General features: G+C 39.3%; 1 pseudogene; it reads left to right on the top strand.

Annotated features, from left to right (window-relative positions):
* Positions 1–14,415: 14,415 nt before the first annotated feature.
* Positions 14,416–14,532, top strand: LOC126185939 (5S ribosomal RNA; annotated as a pseudogene).
* Positions 14,533–15,188: the final 656 nt, after the last annotated feature.

The following is a 15,188-nucleotide window of genomic DNA, read 5'->3' as shown; positions in this document are numbered from 1 at the left end:
GAAATTAAAAAAAAAAGCATGGAAGAAGGCAGTAAATGTTAACACACACACTCACACACACACACACACACACACACACACACACACACACACACACGCACACAAAAGCACTGCACTGTGTTCCCCCCCTCCCTTTTTTTTATAACGTCGTTAAGAGCTGAATAAGGGAAATTTGAAAAATTGGCTGGAAATTAAAAAAAAAACATGGAAGAAGGCAGTAAATGTTAACACACACACACACACAAAAGCACTGCACTGTGTACCACTTCCGTCTCCCTCCCCCACTCAGATCCTAGTGTTTTAGCCACGATTAAAAGCCAGTCACCAGTAAGAACCACTTACAATGAAGCCTCATTTGGGCTGAACTCAAAAGCATCCGAATGACCTGAATTATTTATGAAATAGTACTTCCCACATTTTAAGTATATGAACTGCATAACATAACTTACGTGTTTTCAACTGTGATTCCATTACTGAAATGATTGCCAAGTCTAAGGTAAGTACCTCTGTGCTGTTTTCATGCCTAAACACATGTAGGTTGCTAAACAGGCAGGCATGGTATATGAAAACGAATATAAAACATACTCCCCACAAATCGCTAAAAACCAATGTTTGCTTATACAACGTAACTACCAAATTAGTAATATGTAGTAGGAAGGCAATGGCAAGCTACCTCCGCTAGGACCTTGCCTAGTATGGTGATGCGGGTCTCCCGCATCGTCCCCTACGCTCTGTCAAGGAGTATAGGACCTCATCATCATCATCATCATCAGTTGTCAAAGCAATTTTACTTCAAATATTACTCCACAAAACTTCAAAAACGCGAAGTAAAATCAACTACTGGTTTAAGCTCATGGTGCTTGTCATCACCAACATGTGGCGACCTTTATAGTCCCATCTGAGTACCGCACTCGGATTAAGACACAATAGAGCCTCAGATTAAATATTTTCCACAGCTATGACGCTTGCAAGGTGTCACAATATTCTTTCTAAGTCTCTAATATCTTGAAAAATACTCCAGTAACGCAAAAAGTGTAATGTTTATGTCATGTATCGCAATTTTATTTTCCACATGTACACATATCTGTCAGATAAGTATGAATTTCAGCTCTAAAGTAAATGGTCCAATGCTAATTTCCGAGCCTACATGGTTACAAATAACATGATAAACTAACGGTTGACATTACAGGTTAGGTCCAAGAAGTCGATGTCGTAGAACTAACCTGACCAGGCTTATAAATGCAGAAAGTACATGTTAGCTAAAATACTGCACTAAGCAGGCAAGCACGCAAACAAATACGCAGTCTGATTTACTGGAAGAATGTAATTATTTATATCTACTTTTGGCGTAAGTCACAATGCATTATCAAATTAAATATTCCCACATCTAAATTGATCTCAAGCACCATCTAGAAAATACAAAGATAATGCATCATGCTACACACTAGAAAAATATAATCGATGATATTGTCTGTTACTACTTTTATTCCAAATTCCTCAGGCCTACTAGAGGCTATAAGCAGTAACAAGTTTCGAAGAAGGTTGCAATATTTACGAAAGGGAACTGTGGTGCCACAGCTGTCTAAACGTTTATAGACTGTATTTCCTATAATCAACTATTAAATAACACTAACATCTTATGAAAATATGATGTGAAAATACGCACACACGCCATATAGCCAAAAGACAAAAAACTAAGCAGACACTACATTAGGAAGGAAGGAAGGAAGGAAAGTTCTCTGACGATTTTATTGGGATGTAGCACTTAATCTCATAAGTTTTTGTAATACACAAGGAGAAATTCTCTTACGTTTGGACAAATATCACAACCAAAGACAGTGACAGAGATGGAACGTCTCTAAACAAGTTGGTACAACAGGACAGAGTAGATATTTCGCAAGTAAACTCTTTCATAAAATTATTCATTATTTACTGAGAACATGTCAAATACGGTACATCTTACACAATTAATGGATTTTGTGTTTATACCGTAGCTTTATTTTCATTACAAACAAACACATACACACACAATCGCGCGCGCGCACCTCGGTCCAGCTGTCAGCCATTACTGCTGTCGCTTCTTCTACTCCTGCATAGAGAGAAACCAGGACACACATGCGCTCTCTCTCTTCTTCTCTCTTACAAAGTAATCAAGGCGTTGTGTGTTTTATCAAAACACAGCTATTTTATAAAGCTTTGTTCCTTTTTTGTATTATTTTTTCATTTAGATATGTGGGCGGATATCTGGCGGTTTGCAACTCTGTGTGTAGAAACCTCCTGCTACAGATCGTGACCTGTATCTTCCAGCAGATACTTTCTGTGTTTGGTTACTTCAAGTGCTTCAATCTTGAATGTCTCATTAGACCAGTAGGGAGTGTAGCCCATCTCGACAGTTCGCCTATGTTTACCGATTCTAACGAAATCGATGGCTTTGAATTTAGCTTTTCGTGGATGTATCATCTTGATATTACTGGACACATGCCCATAAAAAGAGAGGATTAAAATGTAAATCTAATTTTCTGTAGTTGTAAATTATCTTTGGATACATTACACCATGGACGTTGCAAATATTGCCGTACAGCAGTTTAATCTTTCGCGCGTCAATGTCAACACTCGCTACTGTACTTTAAACGTAAGTTTAAGTACTGTAGAACAGCCGGTTTAACCTTTACTGCTGCCATCCAACTTTAAACGTAAGTCACCATACTGGAAGCAGAATATGTACTTTACGTAAAGTCACTGCTAGTTTCCCGTATTATCTCAGTTTGTATCGTTTGCAGTGTATATTCTGATGATAAGCTAGTTCATTTGAAAAGCGAAACCCGTACATAAAAATATTAAGTGCGACCTGTGCTTGTTTTCAGAAAACTGAAAGGTTTAAACATTATTCCTATGAGGATTCTGTTGAATCTCTCAACAACTGAAGCTTTCAAGATTGAAAATGGTAGATGTGATTAAATTACATATGTTTCCATTACCTTCTTGAAATGGATGTCGGAAAATTCCTTACGTAAGTCTGTTTGTAAATAATTTGGAATCCTATTACTTCATCTGTATATTTTTATAGGAACATCTGCAGCCTCGGTACCAGTTTTGGTCTTCAGAGCAGCGACCAGTGAATATTCGGTGTACATGTCGATTACTGTTAATATGTACTTATTACCTGAACTGTACTTGGAGTATGCAGTAAGCTTAACCAAATCGGCTTCATGAAGCTCATTAATTCCTGTCATGGTGAACTTTGTGTATTGAGCGATGCAGTTCTTGGGCTATTTCAGATTTCATACTGATACTCTACAGATTAAAGACAGCCGCACTTGATGCTGTTAAAATCTGTGGGCGACGGCTGCCGCTGGAACAATGGCTCCGGAAAGCGTCATGTTGCTTGGCGTGTATTGATTTCTCAGAGACGTGAAGAAGCTGTGTGAGATCACTGTCCATCACCGTTCCGACGACACAACCACAGTCACACCTGCCGTGACGCAAACCACAACATGGGAAGACTTTTATTTTATTCGTTAAAGTAATTTTGTAAATGGAGTAACAGCTAGGATAAGTCAAAGTGAAATAAAAATTAATTTAAACGTTATAGTTTATTAGTTACAGTAATCAGACTTTTTTTTGATCATTCCATCACTGTTCTATCCTACAGTTTACGTAATTTACTGCAGACAATAATCTGTATAAAAATTACAATCGCTAAAATCGAAATAATATTTTCAGAATTTAGTAGTTCAGAACACAATACTGACGATGCAAATAATTCAAACTGGTTAAATTTAAATTTATGCACTGGCCGTCATTACTTTTCTAGTTGCTGAAGCAAATTTTGTTAATCGAAAGTTCACAATAATATTCAATAATTCATTGCGGAAAGCAGTTTAAAGATGGCTGCCAGAACATGATATTAGAAATAATATGACTTGCGTCCATCTTAGAGTTTTGAGTATAAAGCAAAGTTAATAAATTTGTTTTTAAAATCACAGTAAATTTCAGAATTAATTAAAATTAATTTAGTTGCTTCAGTGCTTGGCGACCGTAAGAACCTGACATTATATTTCTTTCAGACGGTTTAAAAATGAAAGACACTACCATCTCTTTTTCTGCATCTGCAACACAAGCTGTTCAACGGATTGACGTACTAATAATATCAAAACGATACCGAAGATAGCAGTGCTATGATTAAGGCGGTGTTTTTGCAATAGTGGAACAATTTTACGATCGAGCCACTGCACCCATCAGTTACTTCGGAATTGATAGTCGATCACCTTAATTGTTGAACAACAATCAGTTCAGTACGTAAAAGGTCCAGTTCATAGCGAATAAAAATATCGTTATGTGCCCAAATAAATAAAATGCAGAAACTCCAGTAAGTGTTAGGGTGAATCTTTTGTGTACATTGATAATAGGCTAAAAATTATGAACTGTGCTACAGAAAGGGCACGACCGTCAACGACTAAGCAGTATGGTATAGTATTTGTTGGTAACGACGTTTTTGTTTTCATTTCAATTCTCATGCCAATTACAGGCATATTCAGTGTTCCTCCGTCTTCACGTGAAGAATCGAAGAAATGTACTGGGCACTTCTGGAACTCCGTTCGACTCGGGGTGGATCTCTTCTTAGTCCCCCCTCTCCATAACACAGCGACTGAATACTACAGTACATTTTATATGCCTGCACGGAATTCTTTGTGTTATCATGGACTGAATAGTTCTCTTTAGGGCATTTACATGAAATCAGGTGCATCTTGAACTTTGTTGTGTATATTGCATTAAGTGTGCTGCGACCACTGTAAATATATTCGTGATTGACTGAAAAGCTAAAATTATGTATCCTGCTGTTTAAAGTGCTGTATTGAGTTTAGATTCCTACGCCAATGTACTATTTTCTGGTTCAACACACTCAGTTAACTTGCAGTGACAGAATATTAGAGTCAGGCTTAGACCATTTCGTAAGACGTTCCACAATGGTATTTGCACTGTCTCAGACACTCGCGTTTCTGGAGTTACCCAGTAAATTTTTTCGATCGCAATTTCCAGCGTGGTGAGATAATACAGCTTATTTTGCTTTGTCTGCTGCGAAACAGTGCAAGTTCATGACGAGCGTTGAAAATAATTGACCTGCAACCCTCTATGAACCCAAGTATCATACTACATGGGATACAGGATATGAATTTCTGAAAACAAGTGAAATTCGCAACTTTTATTTGAGTAAGTGTCATTAGATTTCTGTTGTTCTGTTTCTTCGAAAAGTTTTTCTTGAATATACTGGGTGTCCGAGGAGAAATGGACAATATTCAGGGATATAACAGGAAAGATTATTCGAAGCAAAAAAAAGTCTAATAAACGTGGGCTCTGAAACGCATAGCTTTAGAGCTAGGAGCACTAGTTCATCTTCGCTACTGTGGAACACATCTCTTGTATTGAACAAGTGGTCATAGCTCTTAAGATAAGCATAAACGAATATGCATTTTAGAGCACGTGTTTACAAGACAATTTGTTCTTGTTTTGGTCCATATTACCTTCTCCTAAAATAGGATGATCGTTCCTCTTATATCGCTAAATGTTGATCGTTCCTCCTGGGACACCATGTATGTACAAGCATCACTTGTACATACGTGTTTTCATTTTCTATCACAACTGACATGGAATAACAGTGAGAACCGCTTGACTAAACAGTTTACACTTATGATATTCGAAGCTAGTAACGGAGTCATCAAACGGGAACATTCTCTATACATGAAATATATTCGCAAACTGAGGATACGACTGTATATCAGCTGCACCATTTCCTACAAACGCATGGTAGTAGCTTGACGTAACAGCTGTAAATAACGGAGGTGCATTCATTCGAGCTGTCATTTGTGAGCAGGCAGTATTAAATAGTGGACGTGTGATAATTAATTGTCGACGTCGCTGTGTTAGAAATCGCTGCGGAGCAGAGAACTTAACATTTCTAAATCTCGTGTTGAAGTCATTCTCCAGAACGTTTTGAAAATGAGAAAAGTGTGTGTAAAGTTTGCCTCGGACTCCTTGAATACCGATCAAGAATAATGATGCATTTGCGCTTAGCCGCCATCTGCGACTTGACTGAAAGAAACACGCAGACAGTTCTTTACTGGGAAAAATCATAACGGGTTACGGGACTTGGTGCCACCAACACGAACGTACCGAAAAAAGACAAATTGCAGAACGGGTTTGTTCAGGTGGTCTCGCTCTGACATGAGCCTAAGCTGCACGTAACGGTCACGAATATTGTTTTCGATACTTTACCGTGGTTTCCGTAATTTCCTGATAGTGCCTGTTTAAGACTGTTTAAAAAAATATGGTGTTCTTTAGTTTTCATTTATTTTGCGTCTTCTGTGATCTAACAAGTTCGGTGAATATTTGTGTGGTGTTTACATTCTCGTATTTACGTCTGCCAGCGTCCAGCTTAGCTGTGCATTTTATCACAAGATAAGTAATCACTAGTTCTTTCTTTATTAGAGCTTCAGTGTGTTAATGTTTTTCGGTTTACTGTAAAAGTTCTGTCATGTGTAATGACGGTGGATGTTGTCATGGGTTAGTTAGTATGGGTTAGTTAGTATGGGAGAAACATGTCAGAACTGTGGGCTGGTGTTTCATTGTGGCGATTGTAGCGGGCTGAGAAGTGGAGTACCAGATGAGGGACTCAGGTAGAGTTGTATATTATGAATCGTGGAACAGGTAAGAAAGATTTTGTGGCCTTCAAGCAGAATTAAAATTAGAGTTAGGTTGAAGGTGGAAAGAGAAAATGGGAACTCGAAAAAGATAACAATAATAAGCAAAAGGAGAGAGCGTCAAAAATCGCATTTCAGATTCAGGTAAGACATGTTACCTGAAGTAGGAGAAGAGCCTCAACCAGTTTTTGAGCGAATTAGGCAGTAGCATACTCGTAGGAACAATTTTAAATCTACGTCGGTAGAAAAGAAAAAGATTTGTTTCCTGTAGCAGGAAGAGTAGGAAAAAAAACTGACTAGCAGTTTTATAAATCATGAAAATAACCTCCGCTCCCTGTAAAAGGTATTACCCAGTTTAGAAATTTCTGCAACGTATACACGAAAGATAGAATGTGTCACACCTTATTGCACAAACACCACAGAAATTTGCTTAGAATTGTCTGTCACCTAAATGTGCAGTCATGTAAAAATAAAGTACACGAACTTGAATTTGCCTCTCATTTTTTTAACGGCATGGTGATATGTACTACAAAGCACTGATTTCGAGACTCTGAAATATGGCATATAGTGCTATCGTCATATAAAAGTGCAAGTTACTGCTGCAGAACTAACATAACGTGTGGGGATTGTGCATTTATATCAGAAGTGACATACATTTTAAAGCTGAAGATCTTATCACAATTAGTGTGGATAAATATTTTGCATTAGCAGCAGCCGAACCAACAGCATTAGACACGCGTAAGAAGTTAATAATTCTGTGCGCGTGCGGCTCATTTAATTGTAACGTGGACACTTCCTTCAACATATTAACTGAAGACTCTCACTCACCAAAACTAATATAATAATATGTGGAGATATAAATATTAACACAGGTATTGGGTGTGAAATTAATAATAAATTCCTAAACGTAATAAAATTTTTGGCGTGCTACAACTGATAAACGCTGCTACTAGGATATCAAGAATTTCAGCATCAGTCTTAGACAATGTACTTACGAATATCATTAGGGAAAATTACAAAAAATTTATTAAGGATTTTGGCCTCTCTGGTCATTGTAGTCAGATAATAAAGCTAAAGAAGTTCTTGGTAAAACCCACAAAACTGCAGGCCTACTGTCCTTTCGAAATATAATCTACATACTTTTTCCTAGGACACTTTCAAATCATACCTGGGATGAAGCGTACATAAGAAACAATGTATATGCTAAGTATTCTAAATTCTGCAAAGTTTTTGATTTCATTTTTGGAAAGACATTTCCAACAACAGCTGAGGAAAATAGGTGGATAAGTGTGGATATTAGAAATCCTCACAGACACCAATTTTTTCAATTCCTTACAAAATCAATAATCCACAGTTCCTAGATTACTAATGGAGATACATAAAGATATGCAGGAGGGCACTTATTGCTAAAAATACCATTCATTACAAAATAAAATATAATGAGAAGATAAAAGCTAATTAGCTTGGATGACACAAAACTGAGAACGACAGACACAAATATTGTAATATAAAAATCATAGATGGGGAAAAACAACACAAAATTAACAGGAGGTAACAAATTTTGTAAATGATTACTTTTCCAGTATTGTGTAGAGGTTGCGATAAAATCTTCCTAAGTCACATGTTGCACTTAGAATGACTTACACAGCAAGCACACGGATGTTAAAATCAGGAAGACAGTATCGAAATTAATGATTAAGAAATCAGCAGGCATAGTTGACGTTCCAGTCTCTGTTCTGAAGACGTGTATAGACAGTATACAACCTCCATTAACAAATATAATAAATGAATCCTTTAGTTCAGGTATTTTCCCAGAACACCTAAAGCACGCACGAATTGCAGCCTTATTAAAGAAAGGTAATGCGGAGAGTATTGAAAACTACGGGCTAGTTTCACTTTTATCTGCATCCTCAAAACTAATTGAATCCATCATTACAGATAGACTAATGTGTTGCATTAATAAATATAACCTTTTTAGTGAAGCACAGTTTGGATTCCGAACTGGGAGAAATACAATATCGACCATTACGGAGTTCACGAAAGTGGTACTTGCAGCTCTTGACTAGAAGAACTGTGTTACAGGCATATTATTGTACCTGTCAAAAGGTTTTGATACTGTTAGCATAAAACACTGCTAAACAAGCTACAAGGACTTGGTGTACGAGGTACAGGAAACAAATGGTTCCAGTCTTACGTGGAAAACAACATGCAAATTGTAGAGATATTTCACATTCCTACTGGCGACAATCTTTTAGCAAAACAACTGTCAGACAAGAAACATACAAATATAGGTGTGCCCCAAGGTAGTGTATTGATTCAAATCCTGTTTTTGATGTATACCAATGACCTTACGGACAGTCTAGGACTTGGAGAAAAACTTCTCTTTGCTGATGACAGCAACATCACAGCCACTGATAAAACTTCAGAACTCCTGTTACAGAAGCCAAGTCATATCATCAAGGATGTTTACGATACGGCAGTATGTAATAAATTGCAGCTGAACACAAAGAAAAAAACAGTATGCATTTCAGCATAAAGAGTAGAAAGAACTTAGTCGTGTTAAGCATAGATGAAAAATCTATCTATTGTGTAAAGAATACAAAGATTTTAAGCATGAATATTGGTTGTCAGTTAAAACAGATAAACACACAAAGATACTGGCAGAAATAATGTCATCAGCAAGTTATGGTCTTAGGGTTCCATAATCAGCTCGTAACTACGAATGTCTTGTCGTGACATAGTATTCCCACATACACCTAGTTCTTAGTTAAAGAATAATTTTTCTGGGGAGCAAAGGCACAAAACAAGCACACGATGTCTAAAATGAAGAAAAGGGAGTTACAGAGTTATACTAGAAGCAGTAGCGGACTCACTGAAAAAAAAAACTATTTAAGAAACTGGGTACACTTAAAGCGCCAAGTGAGTGGATCAACCACTCTGTTGCGCAAATCAATGACATCGTTACTAAGTAATGGAAAAAAAGCGAGAAAATTGAACGCATCTTTTCCTATCGGGGAATTCTATAGTTAATTGCCCAAGGAAATGAAAAAGATAACTAAAACACATTGGTCTGGAAATGCAGCTGAAACGTGCTCCATAAGTAAGATATACTTCACAGTTTAAGTTTACCTAGAAGACACAGGGGGCATGCTTTCTCAGGATTTCAGGCCTACTAACAGAAGACGTGCATACGGCATAGTTACATGATTTACCGTCTTACGGTTAGCTTTACGAAAAAACTGGGCGGAAAGCAAGGGACATAGCAGCATGATCGTGGTACAAGAGTAACCAGCGGGGGTATTTAGTGTGCGCAGTGATGCAAGGATAACCATGTTTTATAATATAAGTTATCTTGCGCAAATTCTGTGGAAATCAAAGAACATCCCTCATTATGGACTAACCGAATGAGGCAGGGTAGTTAAGTCAATGAGTCTCATGCTCGGGATGATGATGTTTGCTGGGACCGCTCATATTGTTTCACGTATTCCGTAAATTAGTTTGATTCACCAGAAAATTAGGAGCTGGAAATCAAGTTAGATGAACTTCTCGTATGTCTCGAAAGGTGGAAAATTCTGTCCCTCTCTGAACATCGTGTAAAAACAGGCATAGAGATATTACATATCAGAGATTATGGACGAGCATCCGTTATGTGTAGAGTTAACACGGGAAAATGAGGGACTGCAATATTCACAAAAATTGGACAAAAAGTCAAAAACATTGATCAAATCAGTTTTTGTGTAGTTCAGGACCTAGAGGCATGTACTTATGAGTCGTTACTGGAGAATACTTCCCTTGTAATTGTAACAGTATATACTGGATGTTTTACAATTCCTATTACAGGCTCGTAGGCGTTGTAGAGGGGATTTACTAGATAAAGGTTTGATAAGGAACCATTGTTCGGAGATGTACAGTTTGGATGCAAAATATGTTTGAAGATCAGATTGCCTTCAGATATTCAGGTTCATAGTAAGCACACAAACTGAGAAGAAGGCATCGTCGTTAATCCCTATAGCAATTATGACATCACACACTATTATTATAATTACAGATAGGAAAATGGTTCAAATGGCTCTGAGCACAATGGGACTTAACTTCTGAGATCATCAGTCCCTAGAACTTAGAACTACTTAAACCTAACTAACCTAAGGACATCACACACATCCATGTCCGAGGCAGGATTCGAACCTGCAACCGTAGCGGTCGCATGGTTCCAGACTAAAGCGTCTAAAACCGCTCGGTCACAGCGGCCGGCCTTTAGCCATGCCATGGGCTCCTGTAGAACACATAGGTTAATGCTCATTGTCTGTGCAGCGCGCGTTCCGAAAAAGCTGGAGATTTGAAAGCCATCCAGTCTTCAAACTTACTTTACATCAAAACGATACGTTCCAAGACATGGGTTCTGTGGTGTCACCGCCATACACCACACTTGCTAGGTGGTAGCCTTTAAATCGGCCGCGGTCCGTTAGTATACGTCGACCCGCGTGTCGCCACTATCAGTGATTGCAGACCGAGCGCCGCCACACGGCAGGTCTAGAGAGACTTCCTAGCACTCGCCGCAGTTGTACAGCCGACTTTGCTAGCGATGGTTCACTGTCTAAATACGCTCTCATTTGCAGTTTAGCATAGCTTTCAGCTACGTCATTTGCTACGACCTAGCAAGGCGCCATATTCAGTTACTATTCTAAACAGATAATATTGTGAATCATGTACCGTCAAGAGCGACGTTCATCATTAATGGATTGAAGTTAAGTATCAAAGTAATTACGTCCGTTTTCTGAATTCTAATTCCTTGTCATGTTCCAGTCCTCACGTCAGTATAGTTCTTCCCTCCTCACCCCAGCCTGCGTGGGCTAAAACGCGTGCATTTCGGCCTCCTCTTATAACACGGTGTTGGCTCTTCCGCCAACACAACAGGTTCCTTATCAAACCTTTATTTATTAAGACCCCTCTACAACCCATAGAAATCTGTAATAGGAATTGTGAACTACCCTACAGATCCCCTCTAGGAAACTTTCAGCTATTAATGAGAAATATAGAATCGTTATTGAGCTATCTGTGAGACAAGAAGAAACGGTAAGTAGTTTGTGGGTATGAATGTACAGAGCGCTATCAGGTGAGTGTACCAGAAAGCCGGTATCTGCTTGAGAACAGAAGAGCAGCGTTAGTTAACCAATTCCCCATGATTTACAGGCAACAGAAGCAACAAAAGTGACTGTCATGATGACAGTTATAGTAATATACAGTACTCTGTGTGTTTGTAGTTTGTATATCACAAATTGGTAAATGAGAACGCATTTTGCTTCAATGAAACATTATAAAAAGAAATGATCATTAAAATCGCTATTAATTTGAGAAATACAAGTTTATCATCCGAAAAATGGGTAAAATACATACGAACTTCATGCACAACGGGTAACATAACAACAAGTTTTAGGGTAGTTTCAAATTAAGCAATACAAGAATTACATATTTGTGCGTCACACTAGAGGTATTAATTATTGCTTGTAACATGGGCAATCATTGTACAAGGTTCAAGTAAACGTGCTTAATTTGTTATGGCAACATTTTTTATTGGCGAAATAGTGAAAAACAAAATACGAGAAATATGCTATACACTTAACTATCTCTGCAGATACACGAAAACTGTTCGTAATGTAAGACGCAATATTGTGCAGCGGAGCTGGCACGCCACTGAGATCTCATGTTTTCGAAGAATCTCGTACTTCAACCAAGCGTGAGAGAACCCAAAGTAGTCATGAATTAGCGAGAACAGTCGAAACAGATCTGATGCGATATTTGAAGTGACAGCAAGTTCGTATGGATGAAACACTGTACGAAGCGAAACGATAAGCGACATAAATGACTTGGCCGTGGATAGCGTGGCGCTTAAACTGCAAGTTTTCAGTAGCTGCAGTGGAAGCCCTAAGTATAATCTATACTGACGAGTGAGTTCATTTCCTTGTCACTGCTTGCCGCGAAGTATGCCTCGCGAACAGCAAACGTCACGCTCTACCTGTATATTAGAGATTCTCGAATTCCCCTGGGGAGCTTTCAGTACAAACTTTCGCCAACATGGTGCCTGATTCCAGGTCCATTGAGTTAGACAGTGGCTACACAACCCAGACATTACGTGTTGCCTGCTTCAGAAATCCAACAAAAGTGATCCTGAATGATCCTGTTGAGTTCTGTTTAAAGACTAGGTTCCAGCATCAAACGGCATATTGCCACTCTAAATGGAGGTTCCTACAAAAACTAGATAAATGGCTCTGAGCACTATGGGACTTAACATTTGAGGTCATCAATCCCCTAGAACTACTTGAACCTAACTAACCTAAGGACATCACACACATCCATGCCCGAGGCAGGATTCGAACCTGCGACCGTAGCGGTCGCGCGGTTCCAGACTGAAGCACCTAGAACCGCTCGGCCACACCGCAAAAACTAGATAATTATACACCTGAGTTCTGAGAGGACTGTACAGATAGCTCAATAACGATTCTATATTTCTCATTAATAGCTGAAAGTTTCCTAGAGGGGATCTGTAGGGTAGTTCACAATTCCTATTACAGATTTCTATGGGTCCTAACTACTAAGTACCTCACAGCAGAGCTCATGGCGCCCTCCCGCGTACAAAGCGGTATATCTAAAGGTGACCACTGTCTAGGCGAAAATTAAATGTTATAAACTGAGAGGGGCAACATTAATATTAGTATCACGCGAAAGTACTTCCGTAAGTAATGAATAATATAACCATATTTCCTTCCCTCTCTCGTCTCAGTAACGCACAAGATATCCTTGTGCCAAATACTGACAACATTAGGTAATAACTTATTTGATATGGCGCTTCAGTCTGGAACCGCACGACCGCTACGGTAGCAGGCTCGAATTCTGCCTGGAGCATGGATGTGTGTGATGTCCTTAGGTAAGTTAGGTTTAAGTAGTTCTAAGTTCTAGGGGACTGATGACCTCAGAAGTTAAGTCCCATAGTGCTCAGAGCCGTTCGAACCATTTACACAAAACACCAGAATTGACATTGGATAAGTGATCTAAATTCTGGTAATCACATAAAAATCTCCTGCTCTTTATGTGGCAACTACGAGGGGCGTTAAATAAGTAATGCAACACATTTTCTTCTGAAATCAGGTTAGTTTTATTCAGGATTCCAAATACCATATTATTCCCCGCTCTTTCGGCTACAAAGCCCTATTTTTCAACATAATCTCCCTTACGCTTACGCGTACTTTGGGTTTCCCTGCAAATGTCAGATACGGTTATCTGCTGGTTGAGACGGTACGGCCCTTTACGAAACTTTAAAGACTGTTTCCAACCAGACGTCGCTGTGTATGCGCGTCCTGGGCGGCCCTTCGACAGAGGAGGGGAGACTTTAGTGCGGCGACGGCACGTACTACCTAACCGCGGTGCCGACAGATGACGGTACTTCTGATGCGTGATCGTTGGCGGACACAGGGATATGAGAAATACTCATGGCTCACCTCTTAGCCGCTCGTAACACGTTGCGGTCTGAGAAAACCGGAGGCTCTGGCTGTTGAAGGGAGATGGAAACGATAGCTGCTCTATGCACAGAAAATATAGAATAAAAGACTTAAATATTCCATAAAAACAAAACCATATAAGCGATACAAAGACTAATACTGTCATATTAATGGAAAAATTCAAAGTATTTTGTTTCAATTTTTACGTGCCTTTAATCGATGCGGGCAACGGCCTTGCCACAGTGGATACACCGGTTCCCGTGAGATCACCGAAGTTAAGCGCTGTCGGGCGTGGCCGGAACTTGGATGGGTGACCATCCAGCCGCCATGCGCTGTTGCCATTTTTCGGGGTGCACTTAGCCTCGTGATGCCAATTGAGGAGCTACTCGACCGAATAGTAGCGACTCCGGTCAAAGAAAACCATCATGACGACCGGGAGTGCGGTGTGCTGACCACACGCCCCTCCTATCCGCATCCTCAGCTGAGGATGATACGGCGGTTGGATGATCCCGATGGGCCGCTTGCGGCCTGAAGGCGGAGTGTGCTTTTAATCGATGCAGCAGTTTGTAAGATATTTCAGTATGAAATATAAAATGTATGAAAAGAAGCTAGCCCTGAATGTGGAAAAATGTAAGTTATTGCGAATGAGTAGGAAGATCAAACCTGTAATGTTCCGATGTAGTGTTACTAGTGTCCTGCGTGACGCAGTCAAGTAGTTTGAATATCTGGGCGTAAAGTTACAAAGCGATATACGATGGAAAGAGCATATGAGAACTGTGGTACAGACGGCGAACGGTAGACTTCAGTTTACTAGGAAAATTTTGGGAAAGAGTGATTCGCCCTTAACGGAGACCGGTATAGGACGCTGGTGCTACCTATTCTTGAGTACTGCTCGAGGTCGGATTGAAGGAAGACATCGAAGTAGTTCAGAGGCAGGCTGCAAGATTTGTTACCGGTAGGTTCGAACAACACGTAAGTTTTACGGAGATGCTTTAGG

This window comes from Schistocerca cancellata, chromosome 4, assembly GCF_023864275.1.
Source record: "Schistocerca cancellata isolate TAMUIC-IGC-003103 chromosome 4, iqSchCanc2.1, whole genome shotgun sequence".
NCBI lineage: Eukaryota > Metazoa > Arthropoda > Insecta > Orthoptera > Acrididae > Schistocerca > Schistocerca cancellata.
The sequence above is the reverse complement of the archived record's forward strand: the minus strand, read 5'-3'. Positions and strand labels throughout refer to the sequence as shown.